The 25,968-nt window shown below is 37.2% G+C and overlaps 17 non-coding genes across 17 annotated transcripts; all 17 read left to right on the top strand.

Moving 5' to 3' along the window:
• The first annotated feature begins 227 nt into the window (after window positions 1-227).
• On the top strand, window positions 228-309 carry TRNAS-CGA (transfer RNA serine (anticodon CGA)). The gene has a single exon. It is a non-coding gene; the product is annotated as a tRNA-Ser (tRNA).
• A 1,231-nt stretch (window positions 310-1,540) lies between these two features.
• TRNAS-CGA (transfer RNA serine (anticodon CGA)) lies at window positions 1,541-1,622 on the top strand. Its single transcript has one exon. It is a non-coding gene; the product is annotated as a tRNA-Ser (tRNA).
• A 1,231-nt stretch (window positions 1,623-2,853) lies between these two features.
• Window positions 2,854-2,935, top strand: TRNAS-CGA (transfer RNA serine (anticodon CGA)). The gene has a single exon. It is a non-coding gene; the product is annotated as a tRNA-Ser (tRNA).
• A 1,231-nt stretch (window positions 2,936-4,166) lies between these two features.
• On the top strand, window positions 4,167-4,248 carry TRNAS-AGA (transfer RNA serine (anticodon AGA)). The gene has a single exon. It is a non-coding gene; the product is annotated as a tRNA-Ser (tRNA).
• A 1,231-nt stretch (window positions 4,249-5,479) lies between these two features.
• TRNAS-CGA (transfer RNA serine (anticodon CGA)) lies at window positions 5,480-5,561 on the top strand. The gene has a single exon. It is a non-coding gene; the product is annotated as a tRNA-Ser (tRNA).
• Window positions 5,562-6,792: 1,231 nt separating this feature from the next.
• TRNAS-CGA (transfer RNA serine (anticodon CGA)) lies at window positions 6,793-6,874 on the top strand. The gene has a single exon. It is a non-coding gene; the product is annotated as a tRNA-Ser (tRNA).
• A 1,231-nt stretch (window positions 6,875-8,105) lies between these two features.
• Window positions 8,106-8,187, top strand: TRNAS-CGA (transfer RNA serine (anticodon CGA)). The gene has a single exon. It is a non-coding gene; the product is annotated as a tRNA-Ser (tRNA).
• Window positions 8,188-9,418: 1,231 nt separating this feature from the next.
• TRNAS-CGA (transfer RNA serine (anticodon CGA)) lies at window positions 9,419-9,500 on the top strand. Its single transcript has one exon. It is a non-coding gene; the product is annotated as a tRNA-Ser (tRNA).
• A 1,231-nt stretch (window positions 9,501-10,731) lies between these two features.
• TRNAS-CGA (transfer RNA serine (anticodon CGA)) lies at window positions 10,732-10,813 on the top strand. Its single transcript has one exon. It is a non-coding gene; the product is annotated as a tRNA-Ser (tRNA).
• A 1,231-nt stretch (window positions 10,814-12,044) lies between these two features.
• Window positions 12,045-12,126, top strand: TRNAS-CGA (transfer RNA serine (anticodon CGA)). The gene has a single exon. It is a non-coding gene; the product is annotated as a tRNA-Ser (tRNA).
• A 1,231-nt stretch (window positions 12,127-13,357) lies between these two features.
• On the top strand, window positions 13,358-13,439 carry TRNAS-CGA (transfer RNA serine (anticodon CGA)). Its single transcript has one exon. It is a non-coding gene; the product is annotated as a tRNA-Ser (tRNA).
• Window positions 13,440-14,670: 1,231 nt separating this feature from the next.
• TRNAS-CGA (transfer RNA serine (anticodon CGA)) lies at window positions 14,671-14,752 on the top strand. The gene has a single exon. It is a non-coding gene; the product is annotated as a tRNA-Ser (tRNA).
• Window positions 14,753-15,983: 1,231 nt separating this feature from the next.
• On the top strand, window positions 15,984-16,065 carry TRNAS-AGA (transfer RNA serine (anticodon AGA)). Its single transcript has one exon. It is a non-coding gene; the product is annotated as a tRNA-Ser (tRNA).
• Window positions 16,066-17,296: 1,231 nt separating this feature from the next.
• On the top strand, window positions 17,297-17,378 carry TRNAS-AGA (transfer RNA serine (anticodon AGA)). Its single transcript has one exon. It is a non-coding gene; the product is annotated as a tRNA-Ser (tRNA).
• Window positions 17,379-18,609: 1,231 nt separating this feature from the next.
• On the top strand, window positions 18,610-18,691 carry TRNAS-CGA (transfer RNA serine (anticodon CGA)). The gene has a single exon. It is a non-coding gene; the product is annotated as a tRNA-Ser (tRNA).
• Window positions 18,692-19,922: 1,231 nt separating this feature from the next.
• TRNAS-UGA (transfer RNA serine (anticodon UGA)) lies at window positions 19,923-20,004 on the top strand. The gene has a single exon. It is a non-coding gene; the product is annotated as a tRNA-Ser (tRNA).
• A 1,232-nt stretch (window positions 20,005-21,236) lies between these two features.
• Window positions 21,237-21,318, top strand: TRNAS-UGA (transfer RNA serine (anticodon UGA)). The gene has a single exon. It is a non-coding gene; the product is annotated as a tRNA-Ser (tRNA).
• Window positions 21,319-25,968: the final 4,650 nt, after the last annotated feature.

Raw genomic sequence — 25,968 nt, 5'->3', positions numbered from 1 at the left:
TAAACTTAGATGTCAGTACTGACATTTTATAAACCCAAAACTATACCAAGTATAAAGCATTCTCCAAGTTATATTTTAAAAATCATTAACGCAGGCCACTGTGGTCAGGATTAACTTCCCATTTAAATCATCTCTGATACAATATTACTTCAGTCATCCTCACAGCCTGAAATGAAGTAGCTCAACCCATAGAGAAACTTTTGTGAAAACATCACGTTGCATGAGAGGTAGTCGTGGCCGAGTGGTTAAGGCGATGGACTCGAAATCCATTGGGGTCTCCCCGCGCAGGTTCAAATCCTGCCGACTACGACCACATGGTTGTTTAATTTTTCAGAAAATTTGCTAAAAGCTTGAAACCAGTGATGTTCAGGGTGAGTCAGGCACTGGCACATCAAAATCTTTAGGATGCCTGCCTGTTCTCTCTTTCTCTATTCCCCATTCTCCTCCTCTCCTTGAGACTGAGCCCAGGAATCTCAGCAGCCACACTAAGTAGCATTTATTAATTACAAATGCATTTTGAATGTCAAATTTGTAAGAAAGTTTTGTACATTTAGCAAAATATCAAATTCATTTGAAAGAAAATGATGTCCACTCAAAGTAAAAAGAGCTTTGGTTACTTTCAATGCACAACATTTTACTTTCAAATCGTGTCAGATGACTTTCAGTGCTAATTATTATATCATTAACCTCTCCTTTATTAAAAATTGTGCTTTAATGCAAAAAAAGAAAAATTATTGTCTGTGCATACTCTCATGTAGCACAATTATCTTCACTAGCTCAAAAGGGCCGCTCATTGTCCAAAATGGATTGTCAAATCAGAGCAAACAATGGAATATCCCCATCATTCCTTGAACACTTGATTAGTTTACAAAACAAGCAAAATTCAAAAGAGTGTAGAAGGTTTGATAGGCTCAAGCATCTCTAATCTTGATGTAAGTTTGGCTACACTAAAAAATCTATTGAAAGTGCTTTCCAAACTAGCTCTGCAGCCAGTTGATCGTATTTGCACAAATATAAGTCAAACTATTAGTGATATTTTCCAAATGATTAAACATGACAATTTGTGTGATAAAGCAACACAGGAATAAGTAGTTGAATCTCTTTTGTGTAGTGAAATCATTTTTCATTTTGCTTGGAAAGTTGATAATGTTTAAAATTAACACTCAATCATTTTAATTGCACGTAATATCACAGGTGTACAATCGTGGAATCCTTCGATATCTCAGCTGGTAGAGCGGAGGACTGTAAAGGAGATTGGTACAGAAATCCTAAGGTCGCTGCTTCATTTCCGGCTCGAAGGATGCCGCTTTTGATAAACTTAGATGTCAGTACTGACATTTTATAAACCCAAAACTATACCAAGTATAAAGCATTCTCCAAGTTATATTTTAAAAATCATTAACGCAGGCCACTGTGGTCAGGATTAACTTCCCATTTAAATCATCTCTGATACAATATTACTTCAGTCATCCTCACAGCCTGAAATGAAGTAGCTCAACCCATAGAGAAACTTTTGTGAAAACATCACATTGCATGAGAGGTAGTCGTGGCTGAGTGGTTAAGGCGATGGACTCGAAATCCATTGGGGTCTCCCCACGCAGGTTCAAATCCTGCCGACTACGACCACATGGTTGTTTAATTTTTCAGAAAATTTGCTAAAAGCTTGAATCCAGTGATGTTCAGGGTGAGTCAGGCACTGGCACATCAAAATCTTTAGGATGCCTGCCTGTTCTCTCTTTCTCTATCCCCCATTCTCCTCCTCTCCTTGAGACTGAGCCCAGGAATCTCAGCAGCCATACTAAGTAGCATTTATTAATTACAAATGCATTTTGAATGTCAAATTTGTAAGAAAGTTTTGTACATTTAGCAAAATATCAAATTCATTTGAAAGAAAATGATGTCCACTCAAAGTAAAAAGAGCTTTGGTTACTTTCAATGCACAACATTTTACTTTCAATTCGTGTCAGATGACTTTCTGTGCTAATTATTATATCATTAACCTCTCCTTTATTAAAAATTGTGCTTTAATGCAAAAAAAGAAAAATAATTGTCTGTGCATACTCTCATGTAGCACAATTATCTTCACTAGCTCAAAAGGGCCGCTCATTGTCCAAAATGGATTGTCAAATCAGAGCAAACAATGGAATATCCCCATCATTCCTTGAACACTTGATTAGTTTACAAAACAAGCAAAATTCAAAAGAGTGTAGAAGGTTTGATAGGCTCAAGCATCTCTAATCTTGATGTAAGTTTGGCTACACTAAAAAATCTATTGAAAGTGCTTTCCAAACTAGCTCTGCAGCCAGTTGATCGTATTTGCACAAATATAAGTCAAACTATTAGTGATATTTTCCAAATTATTAAACATGACAATTTGTGTGATAAAGCAACACAGGAATAAGTAGTTGAATCTCTTTTGTGTAGTGAAATCATTTTTCATTTTGCTTGGAAAGTTGATAATGTTTAAAATTAACACTCAATCATTTTAATTGCATGTAATATCACAGGTGTACAATCGTGGAATCCTTCGATATCTCAGCTGGTAGAGCGGAGGACTGTAAAGGAGATTGGTACAGAAATCCTAAGGTCGCTGCTTCATTTCCGGCTCGAAGGATGCCGCTTTTGATAAACTTAGATGTCAGTACTGACATTTTATAAACCCAAAACTATACCAAGTATAAAGCATTCTCCAAGTTATATTTTAAAAATCATTAACGCAGGCCACTGTGGTCAGGATTAACTTCCCATTTAAATCATCTCTGATACAATATTACTTCAGTCATCCTCACAGCCTGAAATGAAGTAGCTCAACCCATAGAGAAACTTTTGTGAAAACATCACATTGCATGAGAGGTAGTCGTGGCCGAGTGGTTAAGGCAATGGACTCGAAATCCATTGGGGTCTCCCCGCGCAGGTTCAAATCCTGCCGACTACGATCACATGGTTGTTTAATTTTTCAGAAAATTTGCTAAAAGCTTGAAACCAGTGATGTTCAGGGTGAGTCAGGCACTGGCACATCAAAATCTTTAGGATGCCTGCCTGTTCTCTCTTTCTCTATCCCCCATTCTCCTCCTCTCCTTGAGACTGAGCCCAGGAATCTCAGCAGCCATACTAAGTAGCATTTATTAATTACAAATGCATTTTGAATGTCAAATTTGTAAGAAAGTTTTGTACATTTAGCAAAATATCAAATTCATTTGAAAGAAAATGATGTCCACTCAAAGTAAAAAGAGCTTTGGTTACTTTAAATGCACAACATTTTACTTTCAAATCGTGTCAGATGACTTTCAGTGCTAATTATTATATCATTAACCTCTCCTTTATTAAAAATTGTGCTTTAATGCAAAAAAAGAAAAATAATTGTCTGTGCATACTCTCATGTAGCACAATTATCTTCACTAGCTCAAAAGGGCCGCTCATTGTCCAAAATGGATTGTCAAATCAGAGCAAACAATGGAATATCCCCATCATTCCTTGAACACTTGATTAGTTTACAAAACAAGCAAAATTCAAAAGAGTGTAGAAGGTTTGATAGGCTCAAGCATCTCTAATCTTGATGTAAGTTTGGCTACACTAAAAAATCTATTGAAAGTGCTTTCCAAACTAGCTCTGCAGCCAGTTGGTCATATTTGCGCCAATATAAGTCAAACTATTAGTGATATTTTCCAAATGATTAAACATGACAATTTGTGTGATAAAGCAACACAGGAATAAGTAGTTGAATCTCTTTTGTGTAGTCAAATCATTTTTCATTTTGCTTGGAAAGTTGATAATGTTTAAAATTAACACTCAATCATTTTAATTGCACGTAATATCACAGGTGTACAATCGTGGAATCCTTCGATATCTCAGCTGGTAGAGCGGAGGACTGTAAAGGAGATTGGTACAGAAATCCTAAGGTCGCTGCTTCATTTCCGGCTCGAAGGATGCCGCTTTTGATAAACTTAGATGTCAGTACTGACATTTTATAAACCCAAAACTATACCAAGTATAAAGCATTCTCCAAGTTATATTTTAAAAATCATTAACGCAGGCCACTGTGGTCAGGATTAACTTCCCATTTAAATCATCTCTGATACAATATTACTTCAGTCATCCTCACAGCCTGAAATGAAGTAGCTCAACCCATAGAGAAACTTTTGTGAAAACATCACATTGCATGAGAGGTAGTCGTGGCCGAGTGGTTAAGGCGATGGATTAGAAATCGATTGGAGTCTCCCCGCGCAGGTTCAAATCCTGCTGACTACGACCACATGGTTGTTTAATTTTTCAGAAAATTTGCTAAAAGCTTGAAACCAGTGATGTTCAGGGTGAGTCAGGCACTGGCACATCAAAATCTTTAGGATGCCTGCCTGTTCTCTCTTTCTCTATCCCCCATTCTCCTCCTCTCCTTGAGACTGAGCCCAGGAATCTCAGCAGCCATACTAAGTAGCATTTATTAATTACAAATGCATTTTGAATGTCAAATTTGTAAGAAAGTTTTGTACATTTAGCAAAATATCAAATTCATTTGAAAGAAAATGATGTCCACTCAAAGTAAAAAGAGCTTTGGTTACTTTGAATGCACAACATTTTACTTTCAAATCGTGTCAGATGACTTTCAGTGCTAATTATTATATCATTAACCTCTCCTTTATTAAAAATTGTGCTTTAATGCAAAAAAAGAAAAATAATTGTCTGTGCATACTCTCATGTAGCACAATTATCTTCACTAGCTCAAAAGGGCCGCTCATTGTCCAAAATGGATTGTCAAATCAGAGCAAACAATGGAATATCCCCATCATTCCTTGAACACTTGATTAGTTTACAAAACAAGCAAAATTCAAAAGAGTGTAGAAGGTTTGATAGGCTCAAGCATCTCTAATCTTGATGTAAGTTTGGCTACACTAAAAAATCTATTGAAAGTGCTTTCCAAACTAGCTCTGCAGCCAGTTGATCGTATTTGCACAAATATAAGTCAAACTATTAGTGATATTTTCCAAATGATTAAACATGACAATTTGTGTGATAAAGCAACACAGGAATAAGTAGTTGAATCTCTTTTGTGTAGTGAAATCATTTTTCATTTTGCTTGGAAAGTTGAGAATGTTTAAAATTAACACGCAATCATTTTAATTGCACGTAATATCACAGGTGTACAGCCGTGGAATCCTTCGATATCTCAGCTGGTAGAGCGGAGTACTGTAAAGGAGATTGGTACAGAAATCCTAAGGTCGCTGCTTCATTTCCGGCTCGAAGGATGCCGCTTTTGATAAACTTAGATGTCAGTACTGACATTTTATAAACCCAAAACTATACCAAGTATAAAGCATTCTCCAAGTTATATTTTAAAAATCATTAACGCAGGCCACTGTGGTCAGGATTAACTTCCCATTTAAATCATCTCTGATACAATATTACTTCAGTCATCCTCACAGCCTGAAATGAAGTAGCTCAACCCATAGAGAAATTTTTGTGAAAACATCACATTGCATGAGAGGTAGTCGTGGCCGAGTGGTTAAGGCGATGGACTCGAAAACCATTGGGGTCTCCCTGCGCAGGTTCAAATCCTGCTGACTACGACCACATGGTTGTTTAATTTTTCTGAAAATTTGCTAAAAGCTTGAAACCAGTGATGTTCAGGGTGAGTCAGGCACTGACACATCAAAATCTTTAGGATGCCTGCCTGTTCTCTCTTTCTCTATCCCCCATTCTCCTCCTCTCCTTGAGACTGAGCCCAGGAATCTCAGCAGCCATACTAAGTAGCATTTATTAATTACAAATGCATTTTGAATGTCAAATTTGTAAGAAAGTTTTGTACATTTAGCAAAATATCAAATTCATTTGAAAGAAAATGATGTCCACTCAAAGTAAAAAGAGCTTTGGTTACTTTGAATGCACAACATTTTACTTTCAAATCGTGTCAGATGACTTTCAGTGCTAATTATTATATCATTAACCTCTCCTTTATTAAAAATTGTGCTTTAATGCAAAAAAAGAAAAATAATTGTCTGTGCATACTCTCATGTAGCACAATTATCTTCACTAGCTCAAAAGGGCCGCTCATTGTCCAAAATGGATTGTCAAATCAGAGCAAACAATGGAATATCCCCATCATTCCTTGAACACTTGATTAGTTTACAAAACAAGCAAAATTCAAAAGAGTGTAGAAGGTTTGATAGGCTCAAGCATCTCTAATCTTGATGTAAGTTTGGCTACACTAAAAAATCTATTGAAAGTGCTTTCCAAACTAGCTTTGCAGCCAGTTGATCGTATTTGCACAAATATAAGTCAAACTATTAGTGATATTTTCCAAATGATTAAACATGACAATTTGTGTGATAAAGCAACACAGGAATAAGTAGTTGAATCTCTTTTGTGTAGTGAAATCATTTTTCATTTTGCTTGGAAAGTTGAGAATGTTTAAAATTAACACGCAATCATTTTAATTGCACGTAATATCACAGGTGTACAATCGTGGAATCCTTCGATATCTCAGCTGGTAGAGCGGAGTACTGTAAAGGAGATTGGTACAGAAATCCTAAGGTCGCTGCTTCATTTCCGGCTCGAAGGATGCCGCTTTTGATAAACTTAGATGTCAGTACTGACATTTTATAAACCCAAAACTATACCAAGTATAAAGCATTCTCCAAGTTATATTTTAAAAATCATTAACGCAGGCCACTGTGGTCAGGATTAACTTCCCATTTAAATCATCTCTGATACAATATTACTTCAGTCATCCTCACAGCCTGAAATGAAGTAGCTCAACCCATAGAGAAACTTTTGTGAAAACATCACATTGCATGAGAGGTAGTCGTGGCCGAGTGGTTAAGGCGATGGACTCGAAATCAATTGGGGTCTCCCCGCGCAGGTTCAAATCCTGCTGACTACGACCACATGGTTGTTTAATTTTTCAGAAAATTTGCTAAAAGCTTGAAACCAGTGATGTTCAGGGTGAGTCAGGCACTGGCACATCAAAATCTTTAGGATGCCTGCCTGTTCTCTCTTTCTCTATCCCCCATTCTCCTCCTCTCCTTGAGACTGAGCCCAGGAATCTCAGCAGCCATACTAAGTAGCATTTATTAATTACAAATGCATTTTGAATGTCAAATTTGTAAGAAAGTTTTGTACATTTAGCAAAATATCAAATTCATTTGAAAGAAAATGATGTCCACTCAAAGTAAAAAGAGCTTTGGTTACTTTCAATGCACAACATTTTACTTTCAATTCGTGTCAGATGACTTTCAGTGCTAATTATTATATCATTAACCTCTCCTTTATTAAAAATTGTGCTTTAATGCAAAAAAAGAAAAATAATTGTCTGTGCATACTCTCATGTAGCACAATTATCTTCACTAGCTCAAAAGGGCCGCTCATTGTCCAAAATGGATTGTCAAATCAGAGCAAACAATGGAATATCCCCATCATTCCTTGAACACTTGATTAGTTTACAAAACAAGCAAAATTCAAAAGAGTGTAGAAGGTTTGATAGGCTCAAGCATCTCTAATCTTGATGTAAGTTTGGCTACACTAAAAAATCTATTGAAAGTGCTTTCCAAACTAGCTCTGCAGCCAGTTGATCGTATTTGCACAAATATAAGTCAAACTATTAGTGATATTTTCCAAATGATTAAACATGACAATTTGTGTGATAAAGCAACACAGGAATAAGTAGTTGAATCTCTTTTGTGTAGTGAAATCATTTTTCATTTTGCTTGGAAAGTTGATAATGTTTAAAATTAACACTCAATCATTTTAATTGCACGTAATATCACAGGTGTACAATCGTGGAATCCTTCGATATCTCAGCTGGTAGAGCGGAGGACTGTAAAGGAGATTGGTACAGAAATCCTAAGGTCGCTGCTTCATTTCCGGCTCGAAGGATGCCGCTTTTGATAAACTTAGATGTCAGTACTGACATTTTATAAACCCAAAACTATACCAAGTATAAAGCATTCTCCAAGTTATATTTTAAAAATCATTAACGCAGGCCACTGTGGTCAGGATTAACTTCCCATTTAAATCATCTCTGATACAATATTACTTCAGTCATCCTCACAGCCTGAAATGAAGTAGCTCAACCCATAGAGAAACTTTTGTGAAAACATCACATTGCATGAGAGGTAGTCGTGGCCGAGTGGTTAAGGCGATGGACTCGAAATCCATTGGGGTCTCCCCGCGCAGGTTCAAATCCTGCTGACTACGACCACATGGTTGTTTAATTTTTCAGAAAATTTGCTAAAAGCTTGAAACCAGTGATGTTCAGGGTGAGTCAGGCACTGGCACATCAAAATCTTTAGGATGCCTGCCTGTTCTCTCTTTCTCTATCCCCCATTCTCCTCCTCTCCTTGAGACTGAGCCCAGGAATCTCAGCAGCCATACTAAGTAGCATTTATTAATTACAAATGCATTTTGAATGTCATATTTGTAAGAAAGTTTTGTACATTTAGCAAAATATCAAATTCATTTGAAAGAAAATGATGTCCACTCAAAGTAAAAAGAGCTTTGGTTACTTTCAATGCACAACATTTTACTTTCAATTCGTGTCAGATGACTTTCAGTGCTAATTATTATATCATTAACCTCTCCTTTATTAAAAATTGTGCTTTAATGCAAAAAAAGAAAAATAATTGTCTGTGCATACTCTCATGTAGCACAATTATCTTCACTAGCTCAAAAGGGCCGCTCATTGTCCAAAATGGATTGTCAAATCAGAGCAAACAATGGAATATCCCCATCATTCCTTGAACACTTGATTAGTTTACAAAACAAGCAAAATTCAAAAGAGTGTAGAAGGTTTGATAGGCTCAAGCATCTCTAATCTTGATGTAAGTTTGGCTACACTAAAAAATCTATTGAAAGTGCTTTCCAAACTAGCTCTGCAGCCAGTTGATCGTATTTGCACAAATATAAGTCAAACTATTAGTGATATTTTCCAAATTATTAAACATGACAATTTGTGTGATAAAGCAACACAGGAATAAGTAGTTGAATCTCTTTTGTGTAGTGAAATCATTTTTCATTTTGCTTGGAAAGTTGATAATGTTTAAAATTAACACTCAATCATTTTAATTGCATGTAATATCACAGGTGTACAATCGTGGAATCCTTCGATATCTCAGCTGGTAGAGCGGAGGACTGTAAAGGAGATTGGTACAGAAATCCTAAGGTCGCTGCTTCATTTCCGGCTCGAAGGATGACGCTTTTGATAAACTTAGATGTCAGTACTGACATTTTATAAACCCAAAACTATACCAAGTATAAAGCATTCTCCAAGTTATTTTTTAAAAATCATTAACGCAGGCCACTGTGGTCAGGATTAACTTCCCATTTAAATAATCTCTGATACAATATTACTTCAGTCATCCTCACAGCCTGAAATAAAGTAGCTCAACCCATAGAGAAACTTTTGTGAAAACATCACATTGCATGAGAGGTAGTCGTGGCCGAGTGGTTAAGGCGATGGACTCGAAATCCATTGGGGTCTTCCCGCGCAGGTTCAAATCTTGCCGACTACGACCACATGGTTGTTTAATTTTTCAGAAAATTTGCTAAAAGCTTGAAACCAGTGTTGCTCAGGGTGAGTCAGGAACTGGCACATCAAAATCTTTAGGATGCTTGCCTGTTCTCTCTTTCTCTATACCCCATTCTCCTCCTCTCCTTGAGACTGAGCCCAGGAATCTCAGCAGCCATACTGAGTAGCATTTATTAATTACAAATGCATTTTGAATGTCAAATTTGTAAGAAAGTTTTGTACATTTAGCAAAATATCAAATTCATTTGAAAGAAAATGATGTCCACTCAAAGTAAAAAGAGCTTTGGTTACTTTAAATGCACAACATTTTACTTTCAAATCGTGTCAGATGACTTTCAGTGCTAATTATTATATCATTAACCTCTCCTTTATTAAAAATTGTGCTTTAATGCAAAAAAAGAAAAATAATTGTCTGTGCATACTCTCATGTAGCACAATTATCTTCACTAGCTCAAAAGGGCCGCTCATTGTCCAAAATGGATTGTCAAATCAGAGCAAACAATGGAATATCCCCATCATTCCTTGAACACTTGATTAGTTTACAAAACAAGCAAAATTCAAAAGAGTGTAGAAGGTTTGATAGGCTCAAGCATCTCTAATCTTGATGTAAGTTTGGCTACACTAAAAAATCTATTGAAAGTGCTTTCCAAACTAGCACTGCAGCCAGTTGATCGTATTTGCACAAATATAAGTCAAACTATTAGTGATATTTTCCAAATGATTAAACATGACAATTTGTGTGTTAAAGCAACACAGGAATAAGTAGTTGAATCTCTTTTGTGTAGTCAAATCATTTTTCATTTTGCTTGGAAAGTTGATAATGTTTAAAATTAACACTCAATCATTTTAATTGCACGTAATATCACAGGTGTACAATCGTGGAATCCTTCGATATCTCAGCTGGTAGAGCGGAGGACTGTAAAGGAGATTGGTACAGAAATCCTAAGGTCGCTGCTTCATTTCCGGCTCAAAGGATGCCGCTTTTGATAAACTTAGATGTCAGTACTGACATTTTATAAACCCAAAACTATACCAAGTATAAAGCATTCTCCAAGTTATATTTTAAAAATCATTAACGCAGGCCACTGTGGTCAGGATTAACTTCCCATTTAAATCATCTCTGATACAATATTACTTCAGTCATTCTCACAGCCTGAAATGAAGTAGCTCAACCCATAGAGAAAATTTTGTGAAAACATCACATTGCATGAGAGGTAGTCGTGGCCGAGTGGTTAAGGCAATGGACTCGAAATCCATTGGGGTCTCCCCGCGCAGGTTCAAATCCTGCCGACTACGACCACATGGTTGTTTAATTTTTCAGAAAATTTGCTAAAAGCTTGAAACCAGTGATGTTCAGGGTGAGTCAGGCACTGGCACATCAAAATCTTTAGGATGCCTGCCTGTTCTCTCTTTCTCTATCCCCCATTCTCCTCCTCTCCTTGAGACTGAGCCCAGGAATCTCAGCAGCCATACTAAGTAGCATTTATTAATTACAAATGCATTTTGAATGTCAAATTTGTAAGAAAGTTTTGTACATTTAGCAAAATATCAAATTCATTTGAAAGAAAATGATGTCCACTCAAAGTAAAAAGAGCTTTGGTTACTTTCAATGCACAACATTTTACTTTCAATTCGTGTCAGATGACTTTCAGTGCTAATTATTATATCATTAACCTCTTCTTTATTAAAAATTGTGCTTTAATGCAAAAAAAGAAAAATAATTGTCTGTGCATACTCTCATGTAGCACAATTATCTTCACTAGCTCAAAAGGGCCGCTCATTGTCCAAAATGGATTGTCAAATCAGAGCAAACAATGGAATATCCCCATCATTCCTTGAACACTTGATTAGTTTACAAAACAAGCAAAATTCAAAAGAGTGTAGAAGGTTTGATAGGCTCAAGCATCTCTAATCTTGATGTAAGTTTGGCTACACTAAAAAATCTATTGAAAGTGCTTTCCAAACTAGCTCTGCAGCCAGTTGATCGTATTTGCACAAATATAAGTCAAACTATTAGTGATATTTTCCAAATGATTAAACATGACAATTTGTGTGATAAAGCAACACAGGAATAAGTAGTTGAATCTCTTTTGTGTAGTGAAATCATTTTTCATTTTGCTTGGAAAGTTGATAATGTTTAAAATTAACACTCAATCATTTTAATTGCACGTAATATCACAGGTGTACAATCGTGGAATCCTTCGATATCTCAGCTGGTAGAGCGGAGGACTGTAAAGGAGATTGGTACAGAAATCCTAAGGTCGCTGCTTCATTTCCGGCTCGAAGGATGCCGCTTTTGATAAACTTAGATGTCAGTACTGACATTTTATAAACCCAAAACTATACCAAGTATAAAGCATTCTCCAAGTTATATTTTAAAAATCATTAACGCAGGCCACTGTGGTCAGGATTAACTTCCCATTTAAATCATCTCTGATACAATATTACTTCAGTCATCCTCACAGCCTGAAATGAAGTAGCTCAACCCATAGAGAAACTTTTGTGAAAACATCACATTGCATGAGAGGTAGTCGTGGCCGAGTGGTTAAGGCGATGGACTCGAAATCCATTGGGGTCTCCCCGCGCAGGTTCAAATCCTGCTGACTACGACCACATGGTTGTTTAATTTTTCAGAAAATTTGCTAAAAGCTTGAAACCAGTGATGTTCAGGGTGAGTCAGGCACTGGCACATCAAAATCTTTAGGATGCCTGCCTGTTCTCTCTTTCTCTATCCCCCATTCTCCTCCTCTCCTTGAGACTGAGCCCAGGAATCTCAGCAGCCATACTAAGTAGCATTTATTAATTACAAATGCATTTTGAATGTCAAATTTGTAAGAAAGTTTTGTACATTTAGCAAAATATCTAATTCATTTGAAAGAAAATGATGTCCACTCAAAGTAAAAAGAGCTTTGGTTACTTTCAATGCACAACATTTTACTTTCAATTCGTGTCAGATGACTTTCAGTGCTAAGTATTATATCATTAACCTCTCCTTTATTAAAAATTGTGCTTTAATGCAAAAAAAGAAAAATAATTGTCTGTGCATACTCTCATGTAGCACAATTATCTTCACTAGCTCAAAAGGGCCGCTCATTGTCCAAAATGGATTGTCAAATCAGAGCAAACAATGGAATATCCCCATCATTCCTTGAACACTTGATTAGTTTACAAAACAAGCAAAATTCAAAAGAGTGTAGAAGGTTTGATAGGCTCAAGCATCTCTAATCTTGATGTAAGTTTGGCTACACTAAAAAATCTATTGAAAGTGCTTTCCAAACTAGCTCTGCAGCCAGTTGATCGTATTTGCACAAATATAAGTCAAACTATTAGTGATATTTTCCAAATTATTAAACATGACAATTTGTGTGATAAAGCAACACAGGAATAAGTAGTTGAATCTCTTTTGTGTAGTGAAATCATTTTTCATTTTGCTTGGAAAGTTGATAATGTTTAAAATTAACACTCAATCATTTTAATTGCATGTAATATCACAGGTGTACAATCGTGGAATCCTTCGATATCTCAGCTGGTAGAGCGGAGGACTGTAAAGGAGATTGGTACAGAAATCCTAAGGTCGCTGCTTCATTTCCGGCTCGAAGGATGACGCTTTTGATAAACTTAGATGTCAGTACTGACATTTTATAAACCCAAAACTATACCAAGTATAAAGCATTCTCCAAGTTATATTTTAAAAATCATTAACGCAGGCCACTGTGGTCAGGATTAACTTCCCATTTAAATAATCTCTGATACAATATTACTTCAGTCATCCTAACAGCCTGAAATAAAGTAGCTCAACCCATAGAGAAACTTTTGTGAAAACATCACATTGCATGAGAAGTAGTCGTGGCCGAGTGGTTAAGGCGATGGACTCGAAATCCATTGGGGTCTTCCCGCGCAGGTTCAAATCCTGCCGACTACGACCACATGGTTGTTTAATTTTTCAGAAAATTTGCTAAAAGCTTGAAACCAGTGTTGCTCAGGGTGAGTCAGGAACTGGCACATCAAAATCTTTAGGATGCTTGCCTGTTCTCTCTTTCTCTATACCCCATTCTCCTCCTCTCCTTGAGACTGAGCCCAGGAATCTCAGCAGCCATACTGAGTAGAATTTATTAATTACAAATGCATTTTGAATGTCAAATTTGTAAGAAAGTTTTGTACATTTAGCAAAATATCAAATTCATTTGAAAGAAAATGATGTCCACTCAAAGTAAAAAGAGCTTTAGTTACTTTAAATGCACAACATTTTACTTTCAAATCGTGTCAGATGACTTTCAGTGCTAATTATTATATCATTAACCTCTCCTTTATTAAAAATTGTGCTTTAATGCAAAAAAAGAAAAATAATTGTCTGTGCATACTCTCATGTAGCACAATTATCTTCACTAGCTCAAAAGGGCCGCTCATTGTCCAAAATGGATTGTCAAATCAGAGCAAACAATGGAATATCCCCATCATTCCTTGAACAGTTGATTAGTTTACAAAACAAGCAAAATTCAAAAGAGTGTAGAAGGTTTGATAGGCTCAAGCATCTCTAATCTTGATGTAAGTTTGGCTACACTAAAAAATCTATTGAAAGTGCTTTCCAAACTAGCTCTGCAGCCAGTTGATCGTATTTGCACAAATATAAGTCAAACTATTAGTGATATTTTCCAAATGATTAAACATGACAATTTGTGTGTTAAAGCAACACAGGAATAAGTAGTTGAATCTCTTTTGTGTAGTCAAATCATTTTTCATTTTGCTTGGAAAGTTGATAATGTTTAAAATTAACACTCAATCATTTTAATTGCATGTAATATCACAGGTGTACAATCGTGGAATCCTTCGATATCTCAGCTGGTAGAGCGGAGGACTGTAAAGGAGATTGGTACAGAAATCCTAAGGTCGCTGCTTCATTTCCGGCTCGAAGGATGCCGCTTTTGATAAACTTAGATGTCAGTACTGACATTTTATAAACCCAAAACTATACCAAGTATAAAGCATTCTCCAAGTTATATTTTAAAAATCATTAACGCAGGCCACTGTGGTCAGGATTAACTTCCCATTTAAATCATCTCTGATACAATATTACTTCAGTCATTCTCACAGCCTGAAATGAAGTAGCTCAACCCATAGAGAAAATTTTGTGAAAACATCACATTGCATGAGAGGTAGTCGTGGCCGAGTGGTTAAGGCAATGGACTCGAAATCCATTGGGGTCTCCCCGCGCAGGTTCAAATCCTGCCGACTACGACCACATGGTTGTTTAATTTTTCAGAAAATTTGCTAAAAGCTTGAAACCAGTGATGTTCAGGGTGAGTCAGGCACTGGCACATCAAAATCTTTAGGATGCCTGCCTGTTCTCTCTTTCTCTATCCCCCATTCTCCTCCTCTCCTTGAGACTGAGCCCAGGAATCTCAGCAGCCATACTAAGTAGCATTTATTAATTACAAATGCATTTTGAATGTCAAATTTGTAAGAAAGTTTTGTACATTTAGCAAAATATCAAATTCATTTGAAAGAAAATGATGTCCACTCAAAGTAAAAAGAGCTTTGGTTACTTTAAATGCACAACATTTTACTTTCAAATCGTGTCAGATGACTTTCAGTGCTAATTATTATATCATTAACCTCTCCTTTATTAAAAATTGTGCTTTAATGCAAAAAAAGAAAAATAATTGTCTGTGCATACTCTCATGTAGCACAATTATCTTCACTAGCTCAAAAGGGCCGCTCATTGTCCAAAATGGATTGTCAAATCAGAGCAAACAATGGAATATCCCCATCATTCCTTGAACACTTGATTAGTTTACAAAACAAGCAAAATTCAAAAGAGTGTAGAAGGTTTGATAGGCTCAAGCATCTCTAATCTTGATGTAAGTTTGGCTACACTAAAAAATCTATTGAAAGTGCTTTCCAAACTAGCTCTCCAGCCAGTTGATCGTATTTGCACCAATATAAGTCAAACTATTAGTGATATTTTCCAAATGATTAAACATGACAATTTGTGTGATAAAGCAACACAGGAATAAGTAGTTGAATCTCTTTTGTGTAGTCAAATCATTTTTCATTTTGCTTGGAAAGTTGATAATGTTTAAAATTAACACTCAATCATTTTAATTGCACGTAATATCACAGGTGTACAATCGTGGAATCCTTCGATATCTCAGCTGGTAGAGCGGAGGACTGTAAAGGAGATTGGTACAGAAATCCTAAGGTCGCTGCTTCATTTCCGGCTCGAAGGATGCCGCTTTTGATAAACTTAGATGTCAGTACTGACATTTTATAAACCCAAAACTATACCAAGTATAAAGCATTCTCCAAGTTATATTTTAAAAATCATTAACGCAGGCCACTGTGGTCAGGATTAACTTCCCATTTAAATCATCTCTGATACAATATTACTTCAGTCATCCTCACAGCCTGAAATGAAGTAGCTCAACCCATAGAGAAACTTTTGTGAAAACATCACATTGCATGAGAGGTAGTCGTGGCCGAGTGGTTAAGGCGATGGACTAGAAATCGATTGGGGTCTCCCCGCGCAGGTTCAAATCCGGCTGACTACGACCACATGGTTGTTTAATTTTTCAGAAAATTTGCTAAAAGCTTGAAACCAGTGATGTTCAGGGTGAGTCAGGCACTGGCACATCAAAATCTTTAGGATGCCTGCCTGTTCTCTCTTTCTCTATCCCCCATTCTCCTCCTCTCCTTGAGACTGAGCCCAGGAATCTCAGCAGCCATACTAAGTAGCATTTATTAATTACAAATGCATTTTGAATGTCAAATTTGTAAGAAAGTTTTGTACATTTAGCAAAATATCAAATTCATTTGAAAGAAAATGATGTCCACTCAAAGTAAAAAGAGCTTTGGTTACTTTGAATGCACAACATTTTACTTTCAAATCGTGTCAGATGACTTTCAGTGCTAATTATTATATCATTAACCTCTCCTTTATTAAAAATTGTGCTTTAATGCAAAAAAAGAAAAATAATTGTCTGTGCATACTCTCATGTAGCACAATTATCTTCACTAGCTCAAAAGGGCCGCTCATTGTCCAAAATGGATTGTCAAATCAGAGCAAACAATGGAATATCCCCATCATTCCTTGAACACTTGATTAGTTTACAAAACAAGCAAAATTCAAAAGAGTGTAGAAGGTTTGATAGGCTCAAGCATCTCTAATCTTGATGTAAGTTTGGCTACACTAAAAAATCTATTGAAAGTGCTTTCCAAACTAGCTCTGCAGCCAGTTGATCGTATTTGCACCAATATAAGTCAAACTATTAGTGATATTTTCCAAATGATTAAACATGACAATTTGTGTGATAAAGCAACACAGGAATAAGTAGTTGAATCTCTTTTGTGTAGTCAAATCATTTTTCATTTTGCTTGGAAAGTTGATAATGTTTAAAATTAACACTCAATCATTTTAATTGCACGTAATATCACAGGTGTACAATCGTGGAATCCTTCGATATCTCAGCTGGTAGAGCGGAGGACTGTAAAGGAGATTGGTACAGAAATCCTAAGGTCGCTGCTTCATTTCCGGCTCGAAGGATGCCGCTTTTGATAAACTTAGATGTCAGTACTGACATTTTATAAACCCAAAACTATACCAAGTATAAAGCATTCTCCAAGTTATATTTTAAAAATCATTAACGCAGGCCACTGTGGTCAGGATTAACTTCCCATTTAAATCATCTCTGATACAATATTACTTCAGTCATCCTCACAGCCTGAAATGAAGTAGCTCAACCCATAGAGAAACTTTTGTGAAAACATCACATTGCATGAGAGGTAGTCGTGGCCGAGTGGTTAAGGCGATGGACTAGAAATCGATTGGGGTCTCCCCGCGCAGGTTCAAATCCGGCTGACTACGACCACATGGTTGTTTAATTTTTCAGAAAATTTGCTAAAAGCTTGAAACCAGTGATGTTCAGGGTGAGTCAGGCACTGGCACATCAAAATCTTTAGGATGCCTGCCTGTTCTCTCTTTCTCTATCCCCCATTCTCCTCCTCTCCTTGAGACTGAGCCCAGGAATCTCAGCAGCCATACTAAGTAGCATTTATTAATTACAAATGCATTTTGAATGTCAAATTTGTAAGAAAGTTTTGTACATTTAGCAAAATATCAAATTCATTTGAAAGAAAATGATGTCCACTCAAAGTAAAAAGAGCTTTGGTTACTTTGAATGCACAACATTTTACTTTCAAATCGTGTCAGATGACTTTCAGTGCTAATTATTATATCATTAACCTCTCCTTTATTAAAAATTGTGCTTTAATGCAAAAAAAGAAAAATAATTGTCTGTGCATACTCTCATGTAGCACAATTATCTTCACTAGCTCAAAAGGGCCGCTCATTGTCCAAAATGGATTGTCAAATCAGAGCAAACAATGGAATATCCCCATCATTCCTTGAACACTTGATTAGTTTACAAAACAAGCAAAATTCAAAAGAGTGTAGAAGGTTTGATAGGCTCAAGCATCTCTAATCTTGATGTAAGTTTGGCTACACTAAAAAATCTATTGAAAGTGCTTTCCAAACTAGCTCTGCAGCCAGTTGATCGTATTTGCACAAATATAAGTCAAACTATTAGTGATATTTTCCAAATGATTAAACATGACAATTTGTGTGATAAAGCAACACAGGAATAAGTAGTTGAATCTCTTTTGTGTAGTGAAATCATTTTTCATTTTGCTTGGAAAGTTGAGAATGTTTAAAATTAACACGCAATCATTTTAATTGCACGTAATATCACAGGTGTACAATCGTGGAATCCTTCGATATCTCAGCTGGTAGAGCGGAGTACTGTAAAGGAGATTGGTACAGAAATCCTAAGGTCGCTGCTTCATTTCCGGCTCGAAGGATGCCGCTTTTGATAAACTTAGATGTCAGTACTGACATTTTATAAACCCAAAACTATACCAAGTATAAAGCATTCTCCAAGTTATATTTTAAAAATCATTAACGCAGGCCACTGTGGTCAGGATTAACTTCCCATTTAAATCATCTCTGATACAATATTACTTCAGTCATCCTCACAGCCTGAAATGAAGTAGCTCAACCCATAGAGAAATTTTTGTGAAAACATCACATTGCATGAGAGGTAGTCGTGGCCGAGTGGTTAAGGCGATGGACTCGAAAACCTTTGGGGTCTCCCCGCGCAGGTTCAAATCCTGCTGACTACGACCACATGGTTGTTTAATTTTTCTGAAAATTTGCTAAAAGCTTGAAACCAGTGATGTTCAGGGTGAGTCAGGCACTGACACATCAAAATCTTTAGGATGCCTGCCTGTTCTCTCTTTCTCTATCCCCCATTCTCCTCCTCTCCTTGAGACTGAGCCCAGGAATCTCAGCAGCCATACTAAGTAGCATTTATTAATTACAAATGCATTTTGAATGTCAAATTTGTAAGAAAGTTTTGTACATTTAGCAAAATATCAAATTCATTTGAAAGAAAATGATGTCCACTCAAAGTAAAAAGAGCTTTGGTTACTTTCAATGCACAACATTTTACTTTCAAATCATGTCAGATGACTTTCAGTGCTAATTATTATATCATTAACCTCTCCTTTATTAAAAATTGTGCTTTAATGCAAAAAAAGAAAAATAATTGTCTGTGCATACTCTCATGTAGCACAATTATCTTCACTAGCTCAAAAGGGCCGCTCATTGTCCAAAATGGATTGTCAAATCAGAGCAAACAATGGAATATCCCCATCATTCCTTGAACACTTGATTAGTTTACAAAACAAGCAAAATTCAAAAGAGTGTATAAGGTTTGATAGGCTCAAGCATCTCTAATCTTGATGTAAGTTTGGCTACACTAAAAAATCTATTGAAAGTGCTTTCCAAACTAGCTTTGCAGCCAGTTGATCGTATTTGCACAAATATAAGTCAAACTATTAGTGATATTTTCCAAATGATTAAACATGACAATTTGTGTGATAAAGCAACACAGGAATAAGTAGTTGAATCTCTTTTGTGTAGTGAAATCATTTTTCATTTTGCTTGGAAAGTTGAGAATGTTTAAAATTAACACGCAATCATTTTAATTGCACGTAATATCACAGGTGTACAATCGTGGAATCCTTCGATATCTCAGCTGGTAGAGCGGAGTACTGTAAAGGAGATTGGTACAGAAATCCTAAGGTCGCTGCTTCATTTCCGGCTCGAAGGATGCCGCATTTGATAAACTTAGATGTCAGTACTGACATTTTATAAACCCAAAACTATACCAAGTATAAAGCATTCTCCAAGTTATATTTTAAAAATCATTAACGCAGGCCACTGTGGTCAGGATTAACTTCCCATTTAAATCATCTCTGAAACAATATTACTTCAGTCATCCTCACAGCCTGAAATGAAGTAGCTCAACCCATAGAGAAACTTTTGTGAAAACATCACATTGCATGAGAGGTAGTCGTGGCTGAGTGGTTAAGGCGATGGACTTGAAATCCATTGGGGTCTCCCCGCGCAGGTTCAAATCCTGCCGACTACGACCACATGGTTGTTTAATTTTTCAGAAAATTTGCTAAAAGCTTGAAACCAGTGATGTTCAGGGTGAGTCAGGCACTGGCACATCAAAATCTTTAGGATGCCTGCCTGTTCTCTCTTTCTCTATCCCCCATTCTCCTCCTCTCCTTGAGACTGAGCCCAGGAATCTCAGCAGCCATACTAAGTAGCATTTATTAATTACAAATGCATTTTGAATGTCAAATTTGTAAGAAAGTTTTGTACATTTAGCAAAATATCAAATTCATTTGAAAGAAAATGATGTCCACTCAAAGTAAAAAGAGCTTTGGTTACTTTAAATGCACAACATTTTACTTTCAAATCGTGTGAGATGACTTTCAGTGCTAATTATTATATCATTAACCTCTCCTTTATTAAAAATTGTGCTTTAATGCAAAAAAAGAAAAATAATTGTCTGTGCATACTCTCATGTAGCACAATTATCTTCACTAGCTCAAAAGGGCCGCTCATTGTCCAAAATGGATTGTCAAATCAGAGCAAACAATGGAATATCCCCATCATTCCTTGAACACTTGATTAGTTTACAAAACAAGCAAAATTCAAAAGAGTGTAGAAGGTTTGATAGGCTCAAGCATCTCTAATCTTGATGTAAGTTTGGCTACACTAAAAAATCTATTGAAAGTGCTTTCCAAACTAGCTCTGCAGCCAGTTGATCGTATTTGCACAAATATAAGTCAAACTATTAGTGATATTTTCCAAATGATTAAACATGACAATTTGTGTGATAAAGCAACACAGGAATAAGTAGTTGAATCTCTTTTGTGTAGTGAAATCATTTTTCATTTTGCTTGGAAAGTTGAGAATGTTTAAAATTAACACGCAATCATTTTAATTGCACGTAATATCACAGGTGTACAATCGTGGAATCTTTCGATATCTCAGCTGGTAGAGCGGAGTACTGTAAAGGTGATTGGTACAGAAATCCTAAGGTCGCTGCTTCATTTCCGGCTCGAAGGATGCCGCTTTTGATAAACTTAGATGTCAGTACTGACATTTTATAAACCCAAAACTATACCAAGTATAAAGCATTCTCCAAGTTATATTTTAAAAATCATTAACGCAGGCCACTGTGGTCAGGATTAACTTCCCATTTAAATCATCTCTGAAACAATTTTTACTTCAGTCATCCTCACAGCCTGAAATGAAGTAGCTCAACCCATAGAGAAACTTTTGTGAAAACATCACATTGCATGAGAGGTAGTCGTGGCCGAGTGGTTAAGGCGATGGACTTGAAATCCATTGGGGTCTCCCCGCGCAGGTTCAAATCCTGCCGACTACGACCACATGGTTGTTTAATTTTTCAGAAAATTTGCTAAAAGCTTGAAACCAGTGATGTTCAGGGTGAGTCAGGCACTGGCACATCAAAATCTTTAGGATGCCTGCATGTTCTCTCTTTCTCTATCCCCCATTCTCCTCCTCTCCTTGAGACTGAGCCCAGGAATCTCAGCAGCCATACTAAGTAGCATTTATTAATTACAAATGCATTTTGAATGTCAAATTTGTAAGAAAGTTTTGTACATTTAGCAAAATATCAAATTCATTTGAAAGAAAATGATGTCCACTCAAAGTAAAAAGAGCTTTGGTTTCTTTCAATGCACAACATTTTACTTTCAAATCGTGTCAGATGACTTTCAGTGCTAATTATTATATCATTAACCTCTCCTTTATTAAAAATTGTGCTTTAATGCAAAAAAAGAAAAATAATTGTCTGTGCATACTCTCATGTAGCACAATTATCTTCACTAGCTCAAAAGGGCCGCTCATTGTCCAAAATGGATTGTCAAATCAGAGCAAACAATGGAATATCCCCATCATTCCTTGAACACTTGATTAGTTTACAAAACAAGCAAAATTCAAAAGAGTGTAGAAGGTTTGATAGGCTCAAGCATCTCTAATCTTGATGTAAGTTTGGCTACACTAAAAAATCTATTGAAAGTGCTTTCCAAACTAGCTCTGCAGCCAGTTGATCGTATTTGCACAAATATAAGTCAAACTATTAGTGATATTTTCCAAATGATTAAACATGACAATTTGTGTGATAAAGCAACACAGGAATAAGTACAGATGTAGCCACCTTCATCTTGAGTGGCCGCGGCGGTTGTCCCGTTCGACCATACGCAGCGTACTGTGGCGTAGCGAGGCGCGCCTAGCCACAGAGAGGCTATCTAATCGCACGGAGACAGACATTTGACGTTTGGCGTTACCTTTACGTGTAATACCTGCGATCAGCCACAAGATGTCGCTTTTTACAATCACCACTGCGCATGCGTGTGGTCTCCCGTAAAATACAATACTGACATACATAATAAGGACTACTTTACTAAGGCGTCTCATTACGCTGCATACAGTAAATACTGTACTCATTACGCTGCATTATTTAATACAGTACTGTACAGTATATACAGTACGACACCGACGCAAATACAGTAGTACAGCATACAGTATATGATCCATCTACAATACTTTATGAATACTGTATGTGAGCGTGCAAGTCCCGCAGACAAAACACAGTACTGTAAAACCAGTAGTGTACACTGTCGCAAATGGATGTGTGTTACAAGTTCACTATTGCCTCTCAAGATTAGGAATTTTCTACAGTGTTATCGTCCTAATCCCGTAGCCATTACAGCATAATCAAAACCAACGGATTTATACATTTGTCTGCGGCGAAGTGGTGAAGTGTTTCGCTTCCTATACTCAGAGTCCAGGGTTCGATTCCTTAAGTACTGTACGAATGCATGTTACTGTAGTTTTTTTCAGACACTTTATTATTTTTTTTATTCACATACTGCAAACCAGGGCATACAGTAGCTGCATGAGCGGTTCTATGCGATCGAGTCCGGTGTACCATAATGTGCAGGTTCTATGCAGGTTAAGGTACTATGCTCCGTACACAGTACACATACAATTCTGTAGCTGGGCAGACTGAATAGAAATGGCTACCACCTATGACTCCTTGCCCCACAGAGGCCCTAGGCTACGGAGCAAGTAATAGTCCAGATTGTACAGACTATGGGGCAATGCTGAATGAGCGTCACAATCCCCTAGCTAAAATACACAGTATGCATATTATGGTACACCGGACTCGATGACATACTGTAGCACACTGGCAAAATGGCCGCCGCCCCTGAACCCTTGTGCAGGTTATGGGGCAATGCTGAAGGAGCGTCACAATCCCCTAGCCAAAATACACAGGGGAGGGATAAGCTACTGTAGGATTGCATACAGTATTACGGTACACCGGACTCAATCGCATAGCACACTGTCAAAACGACCACTACCCATGAACCCCCACCTCCTGAACCCCCACCTCGTGGCAGGCAGCAGTTGGGTATGGAATGAGAAATGGCATAAGCTGTGCAGGCTACGGGGCGATGCTGAAGGAGCGTCACAATCCCCTAGCCAAAATACACAGAGATACTGTAAGCGAGGTCTATGCACATTACAGTACTGTACGTTACACCGGGCTCGGTCGCATAGCAAACTGACAAAACACAAGTTTTACAGTACATACAGTAAAGCAGGCCAAAGCTGCAGGAGAGTTTCTACTGTAAAGGTTCTATGCACCGTACGGTAATGTACACATACCTGTACAATTCTATAGCAGGGCAGACTCAATTGAAATGGCTACCGCCTGTGACTCCTACAGTAGCTCCTAGGAGGCACTCAGCTATGGAGCAAATAACAGCACAGATTTTGCAGGCTACGGGGCAATGCTGAAGGAGCGTCACAATCCCCTAGCTACAATACACAGGGGTGATAGAGATAATCGAGTGGCTGGAGGGGGGTCCCCTTGATTTAAGGGGCCCCCACTCCTCCAGGGTACTCCGGCCAGGTGTGACTAGTTGGGTATTTAATTCCATGGCCGCAGGGACCTGTATAAAAGTCTCCCCCGGCTGTGCATTATCTGTCCAGCTAGTGGAGCCCAGTGCTGATTCAAAAAATATGGGGAACCCCTACGCTTTTTTTGTCCCCCTTATTTTTTGCACCAGGACCAGGCGCAGAGCCCGGTGCTGGTTCTAAAAAGATGGGGGATCCCGTGTCCATTTTTTCCGTATTCCTTCCGGAATTCGACTGCAATTGCATATACAGTACTGTACCCCTTAATGTCACTGCTTACAGTATACAGTATTTAGACATGAGCTTGTGTACAGTATCTGTCATGAGGTGCTTTTTTCACTGACACTATAACTTTTTTCTATTGTGATATACTGTACAGAGGCGGCAAACTAGCCAAACGGGAATAATCAGCTTCTGCAGAATAAAATGAGATGCTACAGTACATGCCTATATTCTGTGAGTGACTGCGGCTCTATGAAATTAAATCAGAAAATTTAAATATGAAATGCATTACTAATGTGTGGCATTACTGTACTGTATGTGTATAAGGTGTACTACAATATTTTCTGGTGTAACATAAGGAAAGGGCACTACTGCATGGTCTAATGCAGTGGTTCTCAAACTTGGTCCTCAGGACCCCACACAGTGCATGTTTTGCAGGTAAACCAGCAAGTGCACAGATGTATTCATTACTAACTGACACATTTTAGAAGGTCCATACAGTAGGTGGAGCTAATTTTTTCACTTGTGATTCTGTGAGACCTGCAAAACCTGCACTGTGTGGGGTCCTGAGGACTGAGTTTGAGAACCTGTGGTCTAATGTAAATAAAGATGAATGTGGTGGGGTGTAATGTGAATAAGGGGCATTACTGTTAGGAGTAATGTGGTACTATGATATGATGTCATGAGAATAAGAGACACCACTGCATGATATAATGTGAATAAAGTTGCAGTACTGTGTTGTGTCATTTCATCTTCGGGTATTATTGTGTTACCATGCCCCTTCCCAGCAAGAACATACTGTACACTGTTTTGGGCTGGCACTAAATGTGCACATTGTTCTTATTTAGATTATAGGGGGTAGGAGCGCCAAAATGGGTGATGGTGCTGGGAAAGGGGTGCAGGGTTAGAGGCGGAACTACGTAGCATCTGTGCAAGAGGGCATCAGCCAAAATCTAGCCTAGGGCATCATGTTGGTCAGGTTTGGCTCTGATAATACTGTATACTGTACTCTTACTGTACTTTGCATTCAATACAGATACTGTTTGCACACAGGTTTTACATGAATCATTGGCAATGCTGCAGGAGTGTCTCATTAGGCAATCTAAAATATACCACGACTATGGGTGGGGATACAGTAGGGAAGTTCTGTCACCATAAGCTGTCTGCTGTGTATAGCATATTTCCATCTGAGATGCATTTGTGTGTTTGTAATAAGAAAAAAACATTTTACTGTACATTTAGTGGATACAGTATTTCTCCCCCATAATGACGTATCATACTGTACAGGTACCCTCATGTACTGTACCGTACCATACTGTAAAATTGAATATTTATTGGAAAAACATCAATATTAATGTAAAAATAAAGTATTACAACATCCGATTCCATGTACTGCACTGATCAAAATGTACAGTACTCTTATTCAGGACTTATAAAACTGAAAATAACTGTTCATACAGTACACATCAATAACATTACTACTGTATAATATTCTACATTAGTTTATGCAATAATCAGACAAAGGCAATTTTATCATTTTTTTTAATAATGCACCAATTTAAAATTTTAAACAGAAAATACAGAACTACATATTTGTGGCTTGACCATTTCTTTCAACTACAACAGGTAATACTTTATACAGGTGATTTATATAATTATTACAATGTTCAGGTGTGAGTACTTCTAGCCAAAATTTCTTTATCCCATCCACCAGTTGCTGTTTTGTTGTTGGCTTTGCAACACTCCTAACGTACCTCTTCAATTGAGCCCACACTAATTCGATTGGGTTCATGTCTGGTGATCTATATAAAAATAAAAAAAAAGCGTATAGAAAAAATTAATTACATTACAGTAAATAGAGAAAATT

Source organism: Pseudophryne corroboree, chromosome 4 (genome assembly GCF_028390025.1).
Source record: "Pseudophryne corroboree isolate aPseCor3 chromosome 4, aPseCor3.hap2, whole genome shotgun sequence".
Classification (NCBI taxonomy): Eukaryota; Metazoa; Chordata; class Amphibia; order Anura; family Myobatrachidae; genus Pseudophryne; species Pseudophryne corroboree.
Note: the sequence above shows the minus strand (reverse complement) of the source record. Positions and strands in the feature narration are given on the sequence as shown.